We start from the raw sequence: 7,160 nt of genomic DNA, 5'->3' as shown, positions 1-7,160 counted from the left end.
GAAGAACAGGAGAGAGCTGAATTTGAAGATATAATATATTGTAAAAATGGAGTCAATGGCTAAAAGAGAAATGTAATGGGAGTAAGAGAGAGGAGAGGTGGAATAGGCTAAGATATTTCATATAATAAGATTTTTTTTATTGCAATGAGCTATTGCAATGATATAGAATAGGGGAAGGTGAGGGGGCATGAGGAAACCTCCACTTTCTTCAGAGGTGGCTCAGAAAGGACACAGCATATATACTCAATGGGATATAGACATGTAGAGTAAGAAGGAGAGAAGGATGAAAGAGGAAAGGGGTGGATGTGAGTGATGGAGTAGTGGGTGGACTGTGGGGGAGAGTGGTCAGATATAACACATTTTTTTTTACTTCTTGTAAGGGTCCGGGACCACGGGGCTGGGTGGTAGCTAGGTCCCAATGGTGGTGTGGGCTCGGGGCCTCTTGGCCCCAGGGCTGTTGATTAGTCTGCTGTGCCACTCAGCTACCCTGAAGCACATTTTAGAAGAGGGACAGAGTTAAAAGAGAGAGAAAATATAATATATGGTACTGGGGAGGAAAGGATGGAGGGAGTTGCAATCAGCAAGGGCAATGGTGGAAAAATATGGAAGTAGCTTTTGTGATGGACTTATCATAAACAATGTGATCCACCTGAGAGAGAGCTGGTGGTATTAGAATACAGACTGAAGCACAGTTTTTCTCTTTCCTTTACTTTATTTCTCATGAGGGTCTATATTTTGGGGGGAGGGGCATATCATGTTTATTCTTAAAGAAGAATATTTTAGTAATGTATTAAAAATCACTTGTACAAAAATAAAAAAAAATTAAAAATGCATTATAGAAGAATTGTCTTTTTACATAAACACAGTAGTTCCAGTTATAGTAAATAAATTTCATATCTAATCATTCCATTATTTAAAACAGTTGTGTCAAATAGTTAGATGTGCCACATTGCAAGTGTGACAGAATTATGCAATTGGAAATATTTAACAAAACAAGTAAAGTTTTTTGATGGTTTTTTATTAGGAAAATTAATTCATTCAAGTAATAAAAATTTATCAAACAGCTGCAGTGTATACAGCACTGTGCTAATCATTTGGAATACAATTAATGAAGAAAAAGTTGTATTTCTTAAGGAGTTTATAGTTGAATAGGAGAAGACAACATCAAAAGTAATCTGAAGAGCAGGGAAAGAGAGTAGGAGAGAAAGGAGTTACCTAGAGCTTAGAGGCAAACGGTACTAATGAAATTTCGGTGTCAAGATTTATTGGATCTTTCTAGTAAGGAGCCTGATGAAGAAATTCAATAAGATAAAGTGAAAAATAGTCTCTTCTGGCTAAAAATGAAACAAAATAATACAGAAATCAAACTAAAAATAAAATCTCACCTTTCATTTTCTTCCTTTTTCTTTTAGTCCAGATGTATAAGAATTGAAAGAGCAGTAAAAGTATTTTTCATCTATAAAGAAATGTAGGGTAAGAAAAATTTGACTCTCCAAAGATTTGTCAGAGAAAGACACCTCCTTCTGATAAGATATGAAATCTAATTAAAGTCAACTTATCAAACTACAGGTGCTAGTTGCTACAAATGTAGTTTTAAAATTTTAGTACCTTTTTTTACTTTTATCTACCCTTTTGAAGAAACTATCCTTTTTTTTTTCCAGATTGCTTTTTTTTATTAATATACTTTACATTAGACTTGAAATCTGCAGTTTCTGAACATACCAGGTTTAGAGTCTTCTGGAGTTTTAAGTCATGTCTAAAGAGGTATCTTTAAGTGAATGAATGATGCATTCTATAATTACTGAAAATATAATACAACAATAAAATGAATTATTTAAATAGAATTTATACATACTGATTATGAAAATAGATCTCTTCCAATACAATATTCTACTTCTCTGTCTTAATAAAAAATGATAAATCAAAGAAAATAATTCATTTTTGAAGTTGCTTTCCTTCAGCTAGAGATCCAGATCTCCTCTCTTTACGCACACGGTCTTTATCATTTAGGAAAGCTTTGCATATGTAGAAAAGACTAGACAACATAAATATTGAACCCAAGTTCTTTCTCCTCCAGGAGGCAAACCTGTCCAATAGCTTACTGCTCAGGGCTGAGGAGTCTTTCTTTCTGAATCTCAAGAACAGGCCCTCCACCCAGTCTTGGGAGAGCTAGAATTGGGACTTGAGGTCACTTGCAAATAGGCAGGCCAGATCTTTGGCAAGGAGAGCCACAGGTGCAGACAGATTGGCATCTCATCTCGGATCAGCCAGCTGCCAATTTGATCAGAGTGGGTGGGGTGATCAGAGCGTCAGTTTCAATCCTTCAGTCCCCGTTATAAAGTCCAATCTGCAATGACACGGTGTTCTCGGGAGTCATCCCAAGAACGTCACTCTCCCCTCTTCACTCCTATTTCCCAACACTCATTGCCATGGAATTGGAATTGATTCACCACACTCCTTAGTGGTGATTGTCTAGATTCATCAGCACCTGCAATTAATGACTATTATTGATGCACCTTGAGATTTACATATAAATGTATATATGTATTTTGTTTATTCAAGCATCTTCCTGTTCTTGACCTTGTGAGATAACCAATAACTGGGTCTGTGGAACATCATTTAACTTCTGCTTTGGGGATGAGGGGAATTTGCCTGGAGTAAAAATCCTGTTCAACCAGGACCACCCAGTTATGTTGTAAGCTACCAGCTAATTCCCACTCTGAGAAAAGAAATTCTTCTTTCTGTATTTTGACTTAGGTTCTGCCACATCGTAAAAGCTGTCTCTACTCCATCCTGTCACCTGAATTCAAAGATATATAATGAATCTTCCTATCCACCCCCCCACTCCAACCTCAGTTAGAACTGAGAATTTCTTTAGTTTAGCTGTTGTGTTGCTTGAAAAAAAAAACATTATGAAAAATGTACCTGAAAAGAGAGAATTGGGGAACTCTGCTCCACCACATTCATATGTTCTGATAATTTCTACAGGCAATTAAAGTAACAGTAGCTATCCTAAAGCTAGCTGTAACCTCAATAACTCCCCCCCCCAATTGCACAAACTTTAACAGTTTAAATATCCATGTTGCATCTAGAGATTCAATAAATAATTGCATATATTGTGCTTTTCATAAATTGAAATCCTCAATGAATTTCAAACCCAGATGGTATTTCCATAACATGCCAATTTCAAAGCAAATATACTATTATATACTGTTCCTGACTATTAGGCTAGGCCATGTCTCCCAGCCCATTCAAAAGGCAGCAATAGAATCTAATTTCCATTCAGCTATTAAATAAATGCTTCCTCTTTACGACTTGAAGGAAAAAAAGTGAAGTTTTTTTTTTCCTTAGGCACTACTGAGAATATACACTGTTGTCTAACTGCTTTGTAATTCTTTTACAGTGTTATTTCTTCTAGACTACTGAGTAGATGGAGAAAATGTGTCACAAGGAAAATACTTCACATCTCCTCTTGTTTGGAAGAAGTCACTTAGCTTCCAGCCCCCTCTTATCTGACGCTCTGGGACATGTGCAGGGGGGTCAGCATCTCTTCAAAGATGGCGCCCTTGACATTGGAGACTCTCAAGTTGGCTTCTTGGAGATCACAGCCAGAAAGATCACAATTCTCTAAATCTGTCCGTGTCAGAGCTGCTCTTCGAAGGTTACAGTTTTTCAATTTTGCATTTTTTAATGTAGCAACACGAAGGTTAATCCTTGTCATCTGACTTCCCTCCATATCCACACCTTTCAAATTAGCACCTTCCAAGTTGGCTTTAAGGCCTGAAGGATCCTCAAAGTTGCATAACTTCAAAGATGCTCCTTCTGCATTAGAACAAAGCATTTTCACCCCCTGGAGATTTGCACACTGGCAACGCAATTCTGATTTGGTTGGCGTGGTGAGCAGAAATCGAACAAACTCCTTTCGAGATATTGGACAATGGTCTTCTGGTGGTTGAGAATTCTTTATTGCCACTTCCAGATGTTCAATTAATGAGTCAATACCAAAAAAATCTGGCCTCTTCTAACACACCCAATAAGTTAATTCCATCATTTACAATGAGCTGTCCATGACGCAGGTAGTTCGGAATAGGTTCAAAATACTCAGGACTTCGGTCAATCAGGAAAGCTCCCCTGTGATGCTGTTTATTTCCCAAAGCACCTTTGTCCTTAAGCATGTGGGCCAGCATACTGTCAGGTTCTTTATTCACTAAAGTGCTCCGTGTGGTTGTAAAGTATCGTCCCCTGACATTGAGGGTTACCCAGTGTGTGTGAGCTCCCGTTGGTCCCTCAGGGAGTTTCAAATCTGTCTGAGGATCAATAAATGGTTCTCCTTCACATACAAAAAGAACATCATCATCTCTGATCAAAGCGATATCATCCATCAGTACACCCTTTCCATTATACACACTTGTTGCTTTGATTCCCAGTTTGTTGCTGGCCACAGAAAGCAAGTCCGATAAAGTTCCATACACAGCAACCACCTTGCCGTTCTTGGGGTTGCCGTTCAGGAACAGGGTGACCCCGCCACATTGCGCTGCCCGCGCCGGGGCCGAGGGAGCCGCCACCCCGCCGTCCCCCGCCTCCCTCTCCCCACCACCTGCCCGGGGCCCAGAGGCGGCCCTCGAAAATATTCTTTTTAAGATCTCCAAATAAAATTATATTCAGAGTAGATGGGCACATGGGGTCATAAGCCAATAAGTGTGAGAATTGGGTACTGCACTTCTATTCTTGATATATTAAAATTTATCAAGAGCTAAAGTCTGGACTAACTGTGAAAGGAGGTACAAGAGATTGACTGGGCTGCCAGTCCTTTGTCTTCATAATTTAGTATTAGGTACCTAGAGATAGTGCTATACTTTTCCATCAAAATAATTTTATGAAGAAAAATAATTTTTGGATGAATTAAGATACAAAAGCAATAAAAATAAATTTGAGAATTCTTTTAAAGAAGAACAAGTGGTGGTAAAGGTGAAGTGGACAGTGCCTAAATATTTCTGGAATTACAATATACTCAGAATTCACTTGGAAGTTTTTGGATTTTGTACTATATCTTAGTATTTCTGTATGTGTGTGTGTGTGTGTGTGTGTGTGTGTGTGTGTGTGTGTGTGTGTGTATCTATATTTGAGTAAGACTAATCTCCCAGTTTCCTGGCAGGCTTGTCCTAAACATCCTTAATTCTTGGGTTGCTTGTAAGAGTTAGTTATATCTCTCTACTTACGTTTGCAGAAAGTCTCTCAAGATGGAGATTAATAGTGCAACATTTCTATGGTTGCAATCACAAATGCAATACCCACAGAAGAATGAAAGAGGTCCCTAGGAAAGAAGTTTGCAACTCTATTGTTTTATTTCCCTAGTTGTATAGGGAAAAATAATTTTGATGGAAGTCTTGAAAATAGTACTAGAAATATGTAGACAAAAAGAAATGGAAAAAATATTTGATAATGGTGATGAGATGAATGGCATGAGTAAGGGTATAGAGGTAGTAACAAACAAGTGTCAGAAGAGGAGACTGGATTGATTGCAATGATGTAGTTATTCAGAGAAATATTGTTATTGGGAGCATGTATATTAGTTGGAGTCTAACCTATGAATCAGAAATTTATGGGTTCAAGTCTATCCTCTAACATATAATTGCTGAGTGATCAAAGAAAAATTACTTAATTCCCCATACTTCCAGGTAACATACCAAGACTACATTTTAAACAAGTTTGCATTCTGTTCTGGTAGAAGGATTTTCCTCGTTTGGAGATTTGTATACCAGTGGAATAACAATTTGAAGAAATAAAAACAATTAAATTAAATGTCCATGTAAATAGTTTAAATAAGGATGAATAATAAGTAAGGGAACATACATTCCAAATTAAGAGGAGTGGGAAAGAACAGGGATAAATGGAAAATTTCTTCAGAGAAATCGTATCAAGAACTAATTTATTCCCACAAAACAAAACTATCAAGTCAGAGGAAAACGCTTTGGATGAGTAAAAAATAAAAGGACAAAAGAGTGTCTGTACGATGACACAGTGCTAGGAACACATTTTGCTTTTTCTTACTCTTCGTTTCTCTTTAAGGATCAGCCCTCTCTCTCCTCTCTTGCCCTCCCCTATTCTCCTTCCCACTCCTCTCTTCTTTCCTCCCTTCTCCTCTCCCTTTTACTCTCTTCTCCCCCCTCCCATTTCCTCTCCCATTTTCCTTTTTTTATTTTTGATTTGACTAAGGTCAATTTTGCATTTTTTAGATAACTACAGCTTTTCATCAAACTGCTTCCATTCCATCTTTTCTAACTTTATCTCCCTGCTTCCTTTTAGTCTTTTTTCTTAAACCCTAAACAAATACACTGGCATTATAACAGTAGTTAGCTTTTCTCCTCATAGACTATTTTCAAATTCTGATACAAACTTACTTTTTTTTTCTGAAGCCTTTGAACAGCACTCTTCAACTAAAGGTGTCTCCCCAGCCATTCACCTCTAGGAGACAAGTATATTAGAAAAGGAATTTTGTCATGAACAAAAGTATTGAAAGAAAATGAAAACTGAAATGTGCAGCCTCTTGGTTTGACATTTTGTTATCCTCTAATAGTTGTGTCTTCATGAGCAGCATGAGGCAGACATAGCAATTTAATATTTGGATTAGAGAGAGCTTTGATTTTATTTTTTAAACAGAATCTAGTACATATTTGGAACAAAATGGACAGTTTGGTGGCACAGTGAATGGACTCCAGGTATGGAATCAGGAAGATTTTTCTTCCTGAGTCAAATCTGACCTGACATTCTTAATACCTGTGTGACTCTGTGTGACACTGGGCAAGTCCTTTACTTGCCTCAGTTTCCTCAACTGTAAAATGAGCTGGAGAAGGAAATGGCAATCCACTCTAGTAACAATGTAAAGAAAACTCCAAATAATGTCACAAAGTATCAGATAACTGAAATGAGTGAACAATAATGTGAAATACAATCAGGGTTTAATTAAAATAATGAGTAATCAACAAGGTCTTCTAACAAGCCAGTTGCTCTATCTTGCTGTGCTTTGTTAACAGGACTGATTTAATGACTTCTAAAGTTGTTTTGGTAATCATAATTAAAGCCAGTCTTGTAAGATTTATCAAGATTGATTCGGCTCTTCTAATAGCATGAATTCATAACAAGTTGTGTCATTTCTTTTT

At 37.3% G+C, this 7,160-nt stretch overlaps 1 pseudogene; it reads right to left on the bottom strand.

The window, feature by feature from the left end:
• Nucleotides 1-3,472: 3,472 nt before the first annotated feature.
• On the bottom strand, nucleotides 3,473-4,187 carry LOC141491847 (BTB/POZ domain-containing protein KCTD9 pseudogene; annotated as a pseudogene).
• Nucleotides 4,188-7,160: the final 2,973 nt, after the last annotated feature.

This window comes from Macrotis lagotis, chromosome 6 (genome assembly GCF_037893015.1).
Source record: "Macrotis lagotis isolate mMagLag1 chromosome 6, bilby.v1.9.chrom.fasta, whole genome shotgun sequence".
NCBI classification, from domain to species: Eukaryota; Metazoa; Chordata; class Mammalia; order Peramelemorphia; family Peramelidae; genus Macrotis; species Macrotis lagotis.
This window is presented reverse-complemented; position numbering and strand designations above follow the sequence as displayed.